Source organism: Apodemus sylvaticus, chromosome 7 (assembly GCF_947179515.1).
Source record: "Apodemus sylvaticus chromosome 7, mApoSyl1.1, whole genome shotgun sequence".
NCBI lineage: Eukaryota > Metazoa > Chordata > Mammalia > Rodentia > Muridae > Apodemus > Apodemus sylvaticus.
Genome location: NC_067478.1, coordinates 125,198,326 through 125,217,185, shown reverse-complemented (window position 1 = coordinate 125,217,185; position 18,860 = coordinate 125,198,326). Strand labels below are relative to the sequence as shown.

The following is an 18,860-nucleotide window of genomic DNA, read 5'->3' as shown; positions in this document are numbered from 1 at the left end:
GGGTGATTCATCTCTTAGATTTGTGGCCTGCTCCCCCTGAGCCATGTAGTCGGAACCCAAATACTATTTATAAAATAGTAATCATATGAATTTATATGTGATCTGTAGAACATACATTTATAATGATATGGAGGTCCAATTGGAATTATGACACATTTTGGAAGATATATAAAATAACATGTAAGTATTCTGTAAAATATAAGCAATTAGAAGCAAATGGAATCCACAACTACAATAAATAAATTCAGACTTCTATATAAACCTCAATACTATTATTTAAAAAAGTATATATCAGGTTGGATAAATCTCAGCAGTTAAATACACTGACTGTTCATACAGAAATTCAGCACCCACATGCCAGTTAACCATTGTCACTAATTTCAGCTCCATGGGGACTCGTGACCTCCATGGAATCAGCAGGTATTATAGGCTTCTGACAAACTGAAATCTCTGCTGGCAAAACTTCTATTCACACACAATAAAATAATTTTCAAAATTAAATATTTGCATGTATTTTTTTACAAATATATTATTTTAAAATCATAAATGAGTTCTAATAAAATTTAATTTTAATAATAACAGTAGAAATATGTGTGGTATATTAACTTATGAGAGCAATATTTGAGGCAAAATATACATAAAGGTTAGGAGAAAGCATTTAGAATTTTATTTTTATTTTGAAGAATACAGTGTTTTTAAGGTTGGCAATATGATCACCAGCATCCAAGAATGGCCTTGAACTTCTGAAGTTCCTAACCTACCTGCTTAGTTCTTGGAATAAATGCCCTGCCAACTTTACCTCATGTGGATTAGACAGTGATAGAGATCCAAAACCAGAACTACTAGATGCTAGGAAAGCCCTCTGGAACTGTGTTATATGCCCAGCTTTGAGGGTTAGAGCCTGATTTCTTGTGATTCTCCACAGCATCCAGCATACCTGGTCAGTTATCACTTACTTGGTCAGTCATTAACAGGTACAAAGACCTCTGATCATAGGTAGGATCTGTTTCACACCTCACTGTCTCTGATGCAGACACTAGATTATCTATCAAGTGTCACTTGACTGGATTTATGATATCATATTTATCAAGAATCTGGGGTTTTGAGTCTATAGATATAACCAGTGCTATAAAGTTTCTCTGTGAAGCAATATAAATATAAAATGTGCACAGTGGTGCAAGAATCAAAGCAGCACTCATTGCACATCCTTAAAATTATCTTAAGTTTGGGAAATATGAAATAAAAATCCCATAAAGAAAGAGGACAACAATTACTTTGAATTCAGTAAAACATTTTCAGAAATCCATAGTAAAATTATGCCATGAAAAGTGATCTGATAGTTCATGATATTTTCAGAATCCCTTTGTTGACCATTGATTGCTTGGGTTATATAAACCCAATGTACAGTCACAATGAGTAGTGCCCTTGACCACTGATAGATGGAAACTAGGGATGTTCCCTGAAAATTTTGAGGAAATCAAGCGGGAGACAGAACCCAAGGATGACAATTTGCCAATCAAATGGCAAAGGCATGAAAATGTACCTAGTCTTATACAGCAAATCAGCACTTAGAGACTTCCAGTTGGAGCAATTCAGCCACAAACATAAACGAAAGCTATTGACAAAGAAGACAAAAGAGCATCAGTGTAAAGTTCTTTTTGACTATTATCCACAAAATAAGGATGAACTGGAATTGACTGTGGGGGATATCATTGATGTCATCAAAGAGGTAGAAGAGGCTGGTGGAGTGGAACCCTGAATGATAAGTTGAGACTGTTTCCCTCAAACTTTGTGAAAGAATTAGAGTTCACAGATGACGGTGAAACTCATGACAATGAGGAGGATTCAGAAGTTTCTTAGACTGGCTTTGCCTCACCATTGCCATCTCTGGAGAATGGAAGTGAACCTGCTCTCAGATCAGTTGCATAGTGAAAGAAAATCCAAGGAATTAGATTTGTAGAAAGGGGGAAAACATACCCACAGAACAAGATACAAAGACAAAAAGTTGAGCAGAGTCTGAGGGAAAGACCATCTAGAGACTATCCCACTCAGGGATCCATCCCATATAGAGTTACAAAACCCAGACATTATTGTGGATACCCACAAGTGCCAGCTGACCAGAGCCAGATATATCTATCACCTGGGAGGCTCTCCTAGTGCATGACAAATACAGAGGGGACACACTCAGCCAGCCATTGAACTGAGCGCAGGGTCCCTAATGGGGGAGCTAGAGAAAAGACCCAAGGAGCTGAAGGGGTTTGCAGCACCACAGGAGGAACAAAAATATGAGTCACCCAGTAGTCCCAGAGCTCCAAGGGAAAAAAACATCAACCAAAGAGTACACATGGAGTTACCCATGGATCCAGATGCATCAGCAGCAGAGGACAATCTTGTCAGACACCAAAGGGAGGAGAGGCCCTTGATCCTGGAAAGGCCTGATGCTGTAGTGTAGAGGAATACCAGGACAGGGAAGCAGGGGAGGGTTGACTGGGGAAGATGAGATGGCTTATGGGATTTTTCTGGAGAGCTGGGAATCAGGAAAGGGAACAACATTTGAAATGTAAAAAAAGAATATACCTAATTTAAAAAAAAAGGAAAGCTCAGTGATAATTGCTCTAACTCTGTTAGGAATTGAGTTGGAATTTTGATGGGGATTGCATTGAATATGTAGATTGCTTTTTGAAAGATGGCCATTTTTATAATATTAATCCTGCCAATCCATGAGCATGGAAGATCTTTCCATCTTTTGAAGAATTCTTTGATTTCTTTCTTCAGAGACTTGATATTCTTGTCATACAGATCTTTCACTTGTTTGATTAGAGTCAGACCAAGATACTTTATATTGTTTGTGACTATTGTGAAGGGTAACATTTCTCTAATTTCTTTCTCAGCCTGTTTATCCTTTTAGTATAGCTCTACTGATTTGTTTGAGTTAATTTTATATCCAGCCACTTTGCTGAAGTTGTTTATCAGCTGTAGGAGTTCTCTGGTGGAGTTTTGGGGGAGGTGGTTTAAGTATACTGTCATACCATCTGTAAATAGTGATAGTTTGACTTTTTCCTTTCCAATTTATATCCTCTTGACCTCCTTTTTTTGTCTAATTACTCTAGCTAGAACTTCAAGTACTATATTGAATAGATATGGAGAGAGAGGGCAGTCTCATCTAGTACCTGATTTTAGTGGGATTGCCTCAATTTTTCAACATTTAGTTTGATGTTGGCTATTTGTTTGCTGTATATTGTTTTTACTATGTTTAGGTATGGGCCTTGAATTCCTGATCTTTTAATATGAAAGGGTACTGAATTTTGTCAAATGATTTCTCAGCATCTAATGAAATGGCTATGTGTTTTTTAGTTTGAGTTTGTTTATGTAGTTGATTACACTAATGAATTTCTGTATATTGAACTATTTCTGCATCCCTGGGATGAAGAGTTAGAATGAGCATTTCTCAAATTCTTCTGAAACAACAAAAAACCCAGTATAGCTAAACCTGTTTTCAATGATAAAAGAACTTCTTGGGGAATCAGCATCCTCGACCTCAAGCAGTAATACAGAGCAAGAGTGACAAAAACTGCTTGGTATTTGTACAGTGACAGGTAGGTAGATCAATGGAGTAGAAATGAAGACCCAGAAATGAACCCATACACCTATGGTCATTTGACCTTTGACAAAGGAGCTAAAACCATCCACTGGAAAAAAGATAGTCTTATAAACAATCGTTCCAGTTCAACTGGAAATCAGCATGCAGAAGAATGTAAATCAATCCATTCTTATTTCCTTGTACAAAGCTCAAGTTCAAATGGATTATGCACCTCCACATAAAACCAGACACACTGAAATTAATAGAAAAGAAAGTGCAGAAGAGACTCGAGCACATGGCATAGAGGAAAATGTTCTGAACAGAACACGAATAGCTTATGCTTTAAGATCAAGAATTGACAAATAAGACCTCATAAAATTACAAAGTTTCTGTGAGGCAAAGGACACTGTCAATAGTACAAAACTGCCACCAACAAATTGGGAAAAGATCTTTGCTATCCCTACATCCGACAGAGGGCTAATATCCAATATATACAAAGAATTCAAGAAGTTAAACTGCAGAGAACCAAATAACTCTATACATAAATGGAGTACATTTTTCTCTCAGCCTTCTGAGCAGGCAGGTACAGCCAGGAGTGCAGGGAACACAGGAGGGACAGAGCACTGGGACAGGGTCCTTCCAGACTGGATGTATAAGCAGGACCGAACACTTTGCTGCATACAGGAAACTCACCTCAGGCACAAAGACAGACACTACCTCAGAGTAAAAGGCTAGGAAACAATTTTCCAAGCAAATGGTCCCAAGAAACAAGCTGGTGTAGCCATTCCAATATCGGTTAAAATCAACTTTCTACCTCAAGTAATCAAAAAAGATAAGGAAGGACACTTCATACTCATCAAAGGAAAAATCTACCAAGATGAACTCTCAATTAAGAGGGCACCCACATTCATAAAAGAAACTTTACTAAAGCTCAAAGCTCACATTGCCCCCCACAAAATAATAATAGGAGACTTTATCACCCCACTCTCATCAATGGACAGATCACGGAAATACAAACTAAACAGAGAAACTGTGAAACTAACAGAAGCTATGTACCAAAAGTATTTATAGGATATCTAACATTTTATCCTAAAATGATAGAATATACCTTCTCAGAACCTCACAGTACCTTTTCCAAAACTGACCATATACTTGGTCACAAAACAGATCTAAGCAGATATTAGAAGACTGAAATATTTCCATGCACCCTATCACATCACTACAGATTAAGGCTGGTCATCAATAACAACAAAAACATCAGGAAGCCCACATGAAAATGGAAGCTGAACAACATTCTATTCAATGGTAACTTGGTCAAGGAAGAAAGAAAGAAAAAATTGAAAGACTTTTTAGAATTTAATGAAAATGAAGGCACAACATACACAAACTAATGGGACACAATGAAAGCACTGAGAAGAGGAAAACTCATAGCTCTGAATGCCTCCAAAAAGAAACAGGAAAGAGCATACACTAATGATTTAACAGCCCAGCTGAAATCTCTAGAACAAAAGAAGCAAATATACCCAAGAGGAAGTTATGGCAGGAAATAATCAAACTCAAGGGCTTAAATCAACCAAGTAGAAACAAAAAGAACTATACAAAGAATCACCCAAACAAGGAGCTGATTCTTTGAGAAAAAAAAAACCAACATGATAGATAAACCCTTAGCCAAACTAGCCAGAGGTCACAGGGACAGTATCCAAATCAGCAAAATCAGAAATGAAAAGGGAGATATAAAAAGAGGTAATGGAGGAAATCCAAAAAATCATCAGATCCTACTACAAAAGCTTATACTCAACAAAAGTAGAAAATCTAGATGAAATGGACAATTTTCTAGACAGATACAAGGTACCAAAGTTAAATCAGGATTAGATAAATGATCTAAACAATCCCATAATCCCTAAAGAAATAGAAACAGTCATTAATAGTCTCCCATCCAAAAACAGCCTAGGCCCAGATGGGTTCTTCTATCAGACTTTCAAAGAAGACCTAATACCAACACTCTTCAAACTATTCCACAAAATAGAAATAGAAGGAACACTACCCAATTATTTATGTGAAGCCACAATTACTCTGATACCTAAACCACACAAAGACCTTACAAAGAAAGAGTACTTTTGACAAATTTCCCTTATGAATATTGATGCAAAATTACACAATAAAATTCTTGCCAAAGTAATATAAGAATATATCAAAACGATCATCCATCATGATCAAGTAGGCTTCATCCCAGGTATGCAGGGATGGTTCAATATATGGAAATCCATCAACATAATCCATTACATAAACAAACTCAAAGAAAAAAAAATCACATGATTATTTTATTAGATGCTATGAAAACATTGGACAAAATCCAACACCTCTTCATGATAAAAGACTTGGAAAGACTCAAGGTTCATACCTAAATAGAGCAAAAGCAATAAACAGCAAACTAGTAGCCAACATCAAACTAAATGTAGTGAAACTTGAAGCAATCCCAATGAAATCAGAGACTAGACAAGGCTATCCTCTCTCTCCATGCTTGTTTAATATAGTACTCGAAGTCCTAGCCAGAGTAATTAGACAACAAAAGGACGTCAAAGGGATATAGATTGAAATCAATAGTCAAAGTATCACTATTTGCAGATGATATGATAGTATACTTAAGTGACCCCAAAAATTCCACAAGAGAACTACTAAATCTGAAAAACAACCTCAGCAAAGTGGCTGGATATAAAAATAACACGAACAAATCAATAGCCTTCCTCTACTCAAAGGATAAAGAGTCTGAGAAAGAAATTAGGGAAATGAAACACTTCACAATAGTCACAAATAATATAAAATACCTTGGTCTGACTCTAACCCAGCAAGTGAAAGATCTATATGACAAGAACTTCAAGTCTCTCAAATAAGAAATTGAAGAAGATCTCGGAAAATGGAAAGATCACCCATGCTCATGGATAGGCAGGATTAATAGAGTAAAAACGGCCATTTTGCCTAAATCAATCTGCAGATTCAATGAAATCCCCATCAAAATTCCAACTCAGTTCTTCATAGAGTTAGAAAGAGCAATTTTCAAAAATATCTGGAATAACAAAAAACTCAGGAGAGCCAAAAGTATTCTCAACAATAAAAGAACTTCTGGGGAAATCACCATCCCTGATCTTTACTACAGAGCAATAGTGATAAAAACTTCATGGTATTGGTACAGTGTCAGGCAGGCAAATCAATGGAATAGAATTGAAGACTCATAAATGAACCCTCACACCTATGGTCACTTGATCTTTGTCAAAGGAGCTAAAACTATCCAGTGGAAAAAAGACATCATTTTCAACAAATAATGCTGGGTCAACTGGCAGTCAACATGTAGAAGGATACAAGTTGATCCATTCTCATCTCCTTGTATAAAGATCAAGTCCATGTGGATCAAGGACCTCCACATAAAACCAGATACACTGAATCTAATAGAAGAGAAAATGGGGAAGAACCTGGAGCATATGGGCAGAGGGGAAAATTTCCTGAATAGAACATCAATAGCTTATGCTCTAAGATCAAGAATTGACAAATGTGACTTCATAAAATGGCAAAGCTTTGGTAAGGCAAAGGACCCTTTTGGGGAATCTGTCAATAGGATAAAATGACAACCAACATATTGGAAAAAGATCTTTACTAATCCTTCATGTGATAGAGGGCTAATATGCAAAAAATATGGAAAATATACAGATATCAAGAAGTTAGACTCTAGAGAACCAAGTAAACATATTAAAAATGGGGTAAAGAGCTAAACAAAGAATTCTCATCTGAAGTATTCCAGGTGGCTGAGAAACACCTAAAGAAATGTTTAACACCCTTAATCATCAGGGAAATGCAAATAAAAACAACCCTGAGATTCTACCTTATACCAGTCAGAATGGCCAAGATCAAAAACTCAGGGGACAGCAAATGGTGGAGAGGATTTGGGGAAAGAGGAACACTCCTTCATTGCTGGTAGGATTTCAAGCCTGTAAAACCTTTCGGGAAATCAGTTTGGCAGTTCCTCAGAAAATTGGACATAGTACTTCCTGAGGATCCAGCTATACCACTCCTGGGCTTATACCCAGAAGATGCTCCAACATGTAATAAGGACACATGTTCCACTATGTTTATAGCAGCCTTATTTATAATAGCCAGAAGCTGAAAAGAACTCAGATGTCCTTCAACACAGGAATGGATACAGAAACTGCGGTATATATACACAATGGACTACTACTCAGCTATTAAAAACAATGAATTTATGAAATTCTTAGGCAAATGGATGGAGCTAGAAAATATCATGCTGAGTGAGGTAACCCAATCACAAAAGAACACACATGGTATACACTCACTGATAAGTGGATATTAGCCCAGAAACATGGAATACCAATGACAAAATTTACAGATCAAATGAAGCTCAAGAAGAAGGAAGAACACAGTATGGATACTCTGGTCCTTCTAAGAAGGGGGTGCAAAATACCCACAGGAAGAGATATAGAGACAACATGTGAAGCAGAGACTGAGGAAAGACCATCCACATATTTCCTCACCTAGGTATCCATCCCATATACATTCACCAAACCCAAACACTATTGTGGATCCCAACAAGTGCTTGCTGACAGGAGCCTGATATAGTTGTCACCTGGGAGGCTCTGCCAATGCCTAACAAAAGCTGGGATGCTCTCAGCCAACCATTGAACTGAGTCCAGAGTCCCCAATGGAGGAGCTAGAGAAAGGATCCAGGGAACTGAAGAGGTTTGCAGTGTCATAGGAGGAACAACAATATGAACTACCCAGAACTCCCAGAGTTCTCAGGGATTAAACCACCAACACAAGAGTTCACAAGGAGTGACCCATGGCTCGAGATGTGTAAGCAGCAGAGGATGTCTTTGTTGGACATCAATGGGAGGAGATGCCATTGGTCCTGAGAAGGCTAGATATACTAGTATAGGAGAATGCCAGGACAGGGAAGTGGGAGTCGGCAGATTGGTGAGCAGGGTGAGGGGGAGATGGTTAGAGAGTTTTGGAGGGGGGGAACCAGGAAAGGGGACATTTGAAATGTAAATAAAGAATGTATCAAATAGAGAGCTGCAGAAGGAGAGAAGTCCCACAGCCATATTTGCTGCCTGCAGGAACAGAAAAGGATCACTAGGTACTGTATTACCCTGAGCTTTAAATCTCTGGTGGTGCAAACCGCCAGGGGTCTGCCTGCACTCAGGAACTGAGCACATAGGCAGTTTGTCTGCCAGCCCACTGGGCTCGGGGCCGTGTCCTGCCCAGGGAGCTGTGGAAGGAGAGAAGCCCCGCGGCCATATTTGCTGCCTGCAGGGACAGAAAAGGATCACTAGGTACTAGATCACCCTGAGCTTTAGAACTCTGGTGGTACAAACCACCAGGGGTTTGCCTGCACTCAGGAACTGAGCACATAGGCGGTTCATCTGCAAGCCAGTCCATCGCTGAACCTGTGTCCTATGTGAGAATCAACAGAGGGAGTGACCCCCATCACACCATCTTCGCTCCATAATAGAGCAGACAGAGAACACCTGATTGACATTGACAACTAAGTATAACATTGCTTGAGGCAAGACTGAGAAGGGCTCCAAAGGCACAAAAGAGGAAGGCAGCATATCAGTAATCTGTGCCAGAGGAAACCCAGTCATCCAGTGTTGCAGAGATAACCTTAAAGATCCACAGTAGGTTGAAGCACCAACCAGTGACAATAAGACCATCTAACACCTGGGAGAACTAGATGGCTAAAGGCAAACGTAGGAACGTTACTAAGAGAAACCAAGGCATTATGGCAGCATCTGAACCCAATACTCCAACAATAGCAAGTCCTGGATACCCCAACACACCAGAAAAACAAGAGTTGGATTTAAAATCACTGGTCATGATGCTGGTACAGGAACACATGAAGGACATACTTAAAGAAATTCAGGAGAAAATGGATCAAAAATTAGAAGCCCTTACAAGGTAAACACAAAAATCATTGAAAGAAATTTAGGAGACTGCAAAAACCAATAAGGAGGAAATGCAAAAATCACTTAAAGAAATACAGGAGAACTTTGATCAACAGGCAGAAGTCATGAAAAAGGAAACACAAAAATCTCTTAAAGAATTAGAGGAAAACACAAACAAGCAAAGGATGGGACTGAGCAAAAACTTCCAGGATCTAAAAACAGAAGAAGAAACAACTAAGAAAGCACAAAGGGAGACAACTTTGGAGATAGAAAACCTTGGGAAGAAATCATGGACCATAGATGCAAATATCAACAACAGAATACAAGAGATAGAAGAAAGAATCTCAGATGTCGAAGATACCATAGAAACCATGGACTCAACAGTTAAAGAAAATGCAAAATGCAAAAAGCTTGTAACCCAAAACAACCAGGAAATCCAGGACACAATTAGAAAGCAAAATCTAGGATTATAGGCATTGATGAGAGTGAAGATTTACAACTTAAAGGGTCAGCAAACATCTTCAACAAAATTAAGGAAGAAAAGTTCTCTAACCTAAAGAGAGAGATGCCCATGAATATACAAGAAGCCTACAGAACTCCAAACAGGCTGGACCAGAACAGAAATACCTTCAGTCACATAATAATCAAAACCCCAAATGTACTAAACAAAGAAAGAATACTTAGGTCAGTAAGAGAAAAAGGGCAAGTAACATATAAAGGAAGACCTATCAGAATTACACCAGACTTCTCACCAGAGATGATGAAAGCTAGAAGATCCTGGGCGGAGCTCATGCAGACTCTAAGAGAACACAAATGCCAGCCGAGACTACTATACCCAGCAAAACTCCCAATTACTGTAGATGGAGAAACCAAGATATTCCATGACGAACCAAATTTACACAGTATCTTTCTACAAACCCAGCCCTACAAAGGATAATAGGGGGAAACCACCACTACAATGAGGGAAACTATACCCTGGCAAGAGCAGGATATTAAGCTTCTTTCATCAAACCCAAAGAAGATAACCATACACGTATAAATTTAAAATCAAAAATGATAGGAAGCAATAACCACTACTCCTTAATATCTCTTAACATCAATGGACTCAATTCTCCAATAAAAAGACATAGACTAACAGACAGGTTACGTAAACAGGACCCTACATTTTGCTGCATACAGGAAACACACCTCAGTGTCAAAGACAAAAACTACCTTAGAACAAAAGGCTGGAAGACAATTCTACAAGCAAATGGTCCCAGGAAGCAAGCAGGAGTTGCCATTCTAATTTCAGATAAAATTGACTTTCAACCTAATGTCATCAAAAGAGACATGGAAAGTCACTACTTGCTGGTCAAAGGAAAAATCCAACAAGAAGAACTCTCAATCCTGAACATCTATGCCCCAAATACAAGGGCACCCTCATTAATAAAAGAAACTTTACTAAAGCTCAAAGTACACATTGCACCTAATACAATAATTGTGGGTGACTTTAACACTCCACTCTTACCAATGGACCGATCAGGAAAACAGAAACTAAACAGGGAGACAATGAAACTAATTGAAGCTTTGAACCAATTGGAGTTAACAGATATATATAGAACTTTTCATCCCAAAGCAAAAGAATATACCTTTATCTCAGCACCTCATGGTACCTTCTCCAAAATAGATCATATAGTTGGTCACAAGACAGACCTCAACAAATATAAGAAGATTGAAATAATCCCATGCCTCCTATCAGATCACTCTGGAGTAAAAGTGGTCTTTAATAAGAGTAAAAACAACAGAAAGTCCACATAAACATGTAAACTAAACAATACTCTCTCTACTCAATGATACCTTGGTCAGGGAAGAAATAAAGAAAGAAATCAAAGACTTCTTAGCATTTAATGAAAATGAAGGCACAACATACACAAATCTATGGGACACAATGAAAGCAGTGCTAAGAGGAAAACTCATAGCTTTGAGTGCCTCCAAAAAGAAATTCGAGTGAGCATACACTAGAAGATTAATGGAACAACTGAAAGCCCTGAAACAAGAAGAAGCTAATTCACCCAGGAGGAGAAGAAAACAGGAAATCATCAAAATCAGCACTGAAATCAATTAAGTAGAAACCAAGAGAACCATACAAAGAATCAACAAAATCAGAAGCTGGTTCTTTGAAAAAAAATCAACAAGATAGATAAACCCTTAGCCAGACTAAACAAAGGGCACAGAGAAAGTATCCAAATTAACAAAATTAGAAATGAAAATGGAGATATTACAACAGAAACCGAGGAAATTCAAAAAATCAGATCGTACTACAAAAACCTGTACACAACACAACTGGAGAATCTGGAGGAAATGGACATTTTCTTAGACAAATACCAATTACCAAAATTAAACCAGGATCAAATAGACCATCTAAACAAACCCATAACCCCTAAAGAAATAGAGGGAGTCATAGATAGGCTTCCAACCGAAAAAAGCACAGGACCAGGTGGTTTCAGCGCAGAATTCTATCAGACCTTCAAAGAAGACTTAACACCAATACTCTTCAAACTTTTCCACCAAATAGAAACAGAAGGATGATTATGCTGATACCAAAACCACACAAAGATCCAACTAAGAAAGAGAATTTCAGGCCAATTTCCCTTATGAATATCGATGCAAAAATACTAAATAAAATTCTTGCCCACTGTATCCAAGAACACATCAAAACGATCATCCACCATGATCAAGTAGGCTTCATCCCAGGGATGCAGGGATGGTTTAATATAAGAAAATCCATAAATGCTATCCACTACATAAACAAACTCAAAGAAAAAAATCACACGACCATTTCATTAGATGCTGAAAAACATTTGACAAAATTCAGCATCCTTTCATGCTAAAAGTCTTGGAAAGGACAGGAATTCAAGGCCCATATCTAAACATAGTAAAAGCAATATACAGCTAACCAGTAGCCAACATCAAACTAAATGGAGAGAAACTTGAAGCAATCCCACTAAAATCAGGGACTAGACAAGGCTGCCCCCTCTCTCCATATCTTTTCAATATAGTTCTTGAAGTCCTAGCTAGAGCAATTCGACAACATAAGGAAGTCAAAGGAATACAAATTGGAAAGGAAGAAGTCAAACTATCACTATTTGCAGATGATATGATAGTATACTTAAGTGACCCTAAAAACTCCACTAGAGAACTCCGACAGCTGATAAACAACTTCAGCAAAGTGGCTGGCTACAAAATCAATGCAAGCAAATCAGTAGCCTTTATATATTCAAAGGATAAGCAGACTGAGAAAGAAATGAGGGAAATGACTCCCTTCACAATAGCTACCAACAGCATAAAGTATCTTGGTGTGACTCTAACCACACAAGTGAAAGACCTATATGACAAGAACTTCAGATCTCTGAAGAAGGAAATTGAAAGAACATCTCAGAAAATGGAAAAATCTTCCATGCTTGTGGATTGGCAGGATTAATACAGTTAAAATGGCCATCTTGCCAAAGGCAATCTACAAATTCAATGCTATCCCCATAAAAATCCCAACCCAGTTCTTCATAGAGCTAGAAAGAGCAATTCTTAAATTCATCTGGAATAACAAAAAACCCAGGATAGCTAAAACTATTCTCAACAGTAAAAGAACTTCAGGGATATTCAGTATCCCAGACTTTAAACTTTACTACAGAGCAATGCATGTGATTAAATGCATGTGATTAAATGCATTTTAATCACAATGCAAGTGATTAAAAACTGCATGTTATTGGTATAATATCAGGCATGCGGATCAATGGAATAGGATTGAAGACCCAGAAATGAACCAACACACCTATGGTCACTTGATCTTTGACAAAGGAGCTGAAAGCATCCAGTGGAAAAAAAGATAATCTTTTCAACAAATGGTGTTGGTTCAATTGGAGGTCAGCATGCAGAAGAATGTGAATCGATCCATTCTTATCTCCTTGTACTAAGATCAACTCCAAATGGATCAAGGACCTCCACATAAAACCTGACACACTGAAACTAATCAAAAAGAAACTGGGGAAGACCCTGGAGGACATGGGCACAGGGGGAAAGTTCCTGAATAGAACACCAATAGCTTATACTCTAAGATCAAGAATTGACAAATGGGACCTCATAAAACTACAGTTTCTGTAAGGCAAAGGACACTGTCAAAAGGACAAAACGTCAACCAACAGATTGGGAAAGGATCTTCACCAACCCTAAATCCGACAGAGGGCTAATATCTAATATATACAAAGAACTCAAGAAGGTAGAACCCAGAGAACCAAATAACCCCATTAAAAAGAGGGGTACAGAGCTAAACAAAGAATTTTCACATGAAGAACTTTTGAGAATTGAGAAACACCTTAAGAAGTGCTCAACATCATTAGTCATTAGGGAAATGCAAATCAAAACAACCCTGAGATTTCACCTCACACCAGTCAGAATGGCTAAGGTTAAAAACTCAGGAGACAGCAGGTGTTGGCGAGGATGTGGAGAAAGAGGAACACGCCTCCACTGCTGGTGGGATTGCAAGATGGTGCAACCACTTTGGAAATCAGTCTGGCAGTTCCTCAGAAAACTGGGCATGACACATCCTGAGGACCCTGTTATACCACTCCTGGGCATATATCCAGAGGATTCTTCAGCATGCAGCAAGGACACATGCTCCACTATGTTCATAGCAGCCCTATTTGTAGTAGCCAGAAGCTGGAAAGAACCCATTTGTCCTTCAACAGAGGAATGGATACAAAAAATGTGGTATATTTACACAATGGAGAACTATTAAGCCATTAGAAACAATGAATTCATGAAATTCTTAGACAAATGGATGGAGCTGGAGAACATCATACTAAGTGAGGTAACACAGTCTCAAAAGATCAATCATGGTATGCACTCACTGATAAGTGGATATTAGCCTAGAAACTTTGAATACCCAAAACATAATCCACAAATTAAATGATGTCCAAAAAAAATGGAGGAGTGGCCCCTGGTTCTGGAAAGACTCAGTGAAAGAGTATATGGGAATTCCAGAACAGGGAAGTGGGAAGGGGTAGATGGAGGAACAGGGGGAGGGAAGAGGGCTTATGGGACTTGCGGGGAGGGGGGACCCAGAAAATGGGAAATCATTTGAAATGTAAATAAAAAATATATCAATAAAAAAGAATGTATCAAAAATAAATAAATAAATAAATAAATAAAATGAATGTTCAAACACAGTATTTACAAATAAAATTTGATAAAAGCTTTAAAAAAATAAGGCTCTGTGAAACTTATGACAAGAACTTCTAGGAGTGAACCAGGAGAGAAAACCAGAAAAGCCTTTAATCCTACGATCACTGGGATCTAGAATCCAGAGTCTGGAGGTAAAAAAAATTAGACATTGATGCCAAGATTAAAGCTAAGGAATACTGTAGAACATTATTTCACTATGTAGGAACCAATGAAGATGAACTTACATTTAGAGAAGGGCAGATAATCCATTTGATAAGCAAGGAGAAGTGGACTGGTGGAAGTGTGAACTGAATGGTAAAGGAGAGTTTCTAGATAACTTTGCTATTCAGACAAGTGAACTAGATAAAGACTTTCCAAAACCAAAGAAACCAGCTCCTCCTGCAAAAGGTTCAGCTCCAAAGCCTGACCTGTTATCTGTAGAGATGAAAGCTTTTCCTCTAAAGGCTGATGAAAAAGATAAAAAAATCACCGCTAGAACAGAAACCTAAACCAGCTACACCTCAAATCCCACCCAAAAAGACCACTCCACCTACCAAGGAAAGCATTAATTTACTAAGGTCTCCTGGAGCAGTGTATGAAAGCCACCAGAAAATCCAGTTCCTCCTCCACCTCCAACAACCAAAATTAATAGAGAAGTTTCTACAATTTCTTCAAAGACTGATACTGTGCCAATATCAAAAACAAAATCTAGATCCTGTACAATTTCCAGTTAGGCCAAAATCAGTAGACCTTGATGCCTTCGTAGCCAGGAACTCAAAAGAAACAAATAATGTAAATTTTGAAGACATAGCTTCCTCAGAGAACTTGTTAAATCTCACTGCAGATAGACCCAAGATGCCTGGAAGAAGATTGCCTGGCTGCTTCAATGGTCGACATTCTCCAACCCAAAGCCCATAAAAAACCCTTCACAGGTAGTAACATACATTATGCAAATCAAATATAATTTGCATATATATATATTCACCCCTCTCTCAGGCCTTCCAACTTCTTCCTAATTCATTAATCATTATAAAATTATAAAGATGAGGCATTGAAGATCATTCCATAATGGATGCCTACCCATTTCTTTAGCATCACAATCAACAGTTGAAAGTCTTAGGTTGTCTCAACCAATTTCAGGGCATATGGCTACAGTTCGGGTGAGCGTAAAAACGTCATATCTATAAGGCAACATGTCTGGAAACACAAAGGTTTATTTTAAAAAGTGAAATGTTTTTATTTGTTTTTAGAAAAGTTAGGCTTTAAGCTTTACTTTAGAAAATAAATGTCAGATCTTAAGTTATGCTTCTTATACAATACCTTTTCTTTACATTTTAATCTTAAAATAGAAAAATGTTTTTTATTCATATTTCTCATATTGCTTCAAGTAAAATAGAAATGAAATAGAAAATAATAGCATCGCCAATACAATTGAATATATTAGCACTAAGTTTATATATTCACCCCTCTCTCAGGCCTTCCAACTTCTTCCTAATTCATTAATCATTATAAAATTATAAAGATGAGGCATTAGATCACAACTTGCAAAGATCCCATTTTTATGAGTACCTAATATATTCATCTCTTTTTGGAATGTGTGTGACATTTATGTAACCTTTAAGACATCAAATCAGATGCAGGTAACAGTTCTAGTATGTGTAAATTTGTAAACAAATTGTCTTTCCTAGCTTTTACACAGCAACCAAAGTCCTTCCTTAATAAGACTTTCCTCTGAATTTCAGGAAAAAAAACTTAATTTTATTGTCTGTTGTCTGTGTCTTCGAAAGAACACAAGAAAATTTAATTATTAACTCAGATTAATTCTCCATTTTTTAGATAAGAAAGATCTCCCTTGAAGGCTACATTAAAATTACTCAGAAATGTAAAGTGCTCTATGGATGGGGAAATTATGAGCAAAGTTTGACAAATTCTCTGAACTCTGGAATTACAGTGGCATAAAGTCTAGTAACAACTCTCAGTTAACAGTTATTTGTATGTAAAGAAAATTATAAATCTCAGTTCCCTGATTATAAACTCATCATGTTACTTCGCAGACTCCCCCTTTTGTTGTAAGAATCTTATCACATGGCCCATGAACTTGTTGTATAGTGCTGGCTGCACTCTAACAATCTTTCTCCACCAGTTAATGGAGTTCTGGGCACAGGCTGGGAAGTTTCATGTCTTTTTATGGAAAAGGATTAAAACATGCAGTTATTTATCTTTCATTACACATTACAGTTTTCTCCAAAGGCAAAGATGTTGAATGCAGATAAGACAGAGTAGAAATTTGGAATTCAAAACGCTGATCATGTTTCTTGTGTTGAAATTATTTCTGTTCTCAAATTATCAAACATACTGGTGAATTTGTTTTGTTTGGTTATTTTTACTGGTAAACAGGAAACATTGAGATGGTTGTTTTGCTCTTAATTTATGGGTTAATGGTACAAATGTTTTCCATTTGCCTAGCCATGGTATGTAATTGGTGCTACAAATGACTTGTCAATATACACTATATTTTATCTCTAGTTAACAAGTAGCACCCTGCGATGATATGGAAATATATTTAGTAAGGAAAACATGGAAGCAATGGGAACTTATCATAACTTGTTTTAATGAGGAAGAAATTTTTTCTTCTTGGTATGTTTCCTTATTCTACACAATTATGATGTTCAAGTAAATAAATCCTTAAAGGGTAAGACTGACTGATTCTCAGAAGCAAGAGTGAGAAAAATCCGCACATTGCAAAATAAAGAATTGTTTTTCCTCTGAAAAATTATATATGAGCTTAGAGGCAAGTTGAGATTCACTGAGCTGTACTAGCAGGGAAGGCAGTGACAATGGAAGGTGGTGGCAAGTTACAGTGTGAGTTAGTCTATTTGTATCAAATTGGGATTCTACTGTCCTCTTCCTCCAAATGTTGGTAGCAATTGTTCAGGTGTTCTCCTACCTCTGCCCTGTGTTATTTTTTTTTAATTTTAGTCGATATATTTTTTATTTACATTTCAAATGATTTCCCCTTTCTGGTTCCCCACTCCCCGAAAGTCACATAAGGCCCCTTCCCTCCCTCTGTTCTCCCACCCATCCCTTCCCACTTCCCTGTTCTGGTTTTGTCTTATACTGCTACACTGGGTCTTTCCAGAACTAGGGGCCACTCCTCTGTTCTTCTTGTACTTCATTTGAAGTGTGGATTATGTTTTGCATATTCCAGTTTTCCAAGCTAATATCCACTTATTAGTGCATGCATACCATGATTGATCTTTTGAGACTGGGTTACCTCACTTATGTTCTCCAGCTCCATCCATTTGCCTAAGAATTTCATGAATTCATTGTTTCTACTGGCTGAATAGTACTCCATTGTGTAGATATACCACATTTTTTGCATCCATTCCTCTGTTGAGGGATACCTGTGTTCTTTCCAGCTTCTGGCTATTATAAATAGGGCTGCTATGAATATAGTGGAACATATATCCTTATTACATGCTGGGGAATCCTCTGGGTATATGCCCACGAGTGGTATAGCAGGATCTTTCGGAAGTGACATGCCCAGTTTTCTGAGGGACTGCCAGACTGATTTCCAGAGTGGTTGTACTAATTTGCAGCCCCACCTCTGTCATGCAACATTCTTCACACTTATGTGTAGTGACATCCCTTTAAAATCTAACGCATGGAGGCTGGAGGATGGATTAGACAATTCGAGCTCATGCTGCTCTTTTAGAGGACCTGACTTCAGTCTACAGCTCCCATTTTTGGAGACTCACAACCACCTGTAATTCCCACTCCTATGAATCTGACATTCCCTCATCAGGTATTCACTGGTACATGCATCCATGTACCTACATCCCCCATAAACACACACACACACACACACACACACACACACACACACTAAACATAATAAGGAAATCATTAAAAACTGACTCAGTATATTTAAAACTAAAAAAGGTAAAAATTTCAAAACTTTGGGGCTTTGTCTACTTCTTCACTTGGTTTATTATTTGATTATATTATATCATTTGTTATTATAGATAGGTTATTAATATAGTACTGTATAGTTTCATAGAATAGTTTATTAGAAAATATCAATATGCCTATATCTGCCAGCATGTTATATTCAAGACTCCTTTATTTTGTTT

General features: G+C 37.6%; 1 pseudogene; it reads left to right on the top strand.

Moving 5' to 3' along the window:
- Positions 1 to 1,452: 1,452 nt before the first annotated feature.
- LOC127690191 (CD2-associated protein-like) lies at positions 1,453 to 15,645 on the top strand (annotated as a pseudogene).
- The last annotated feature ends 3,215 nt before the right edge of the window (positions 15,646 to 18,860 follow it).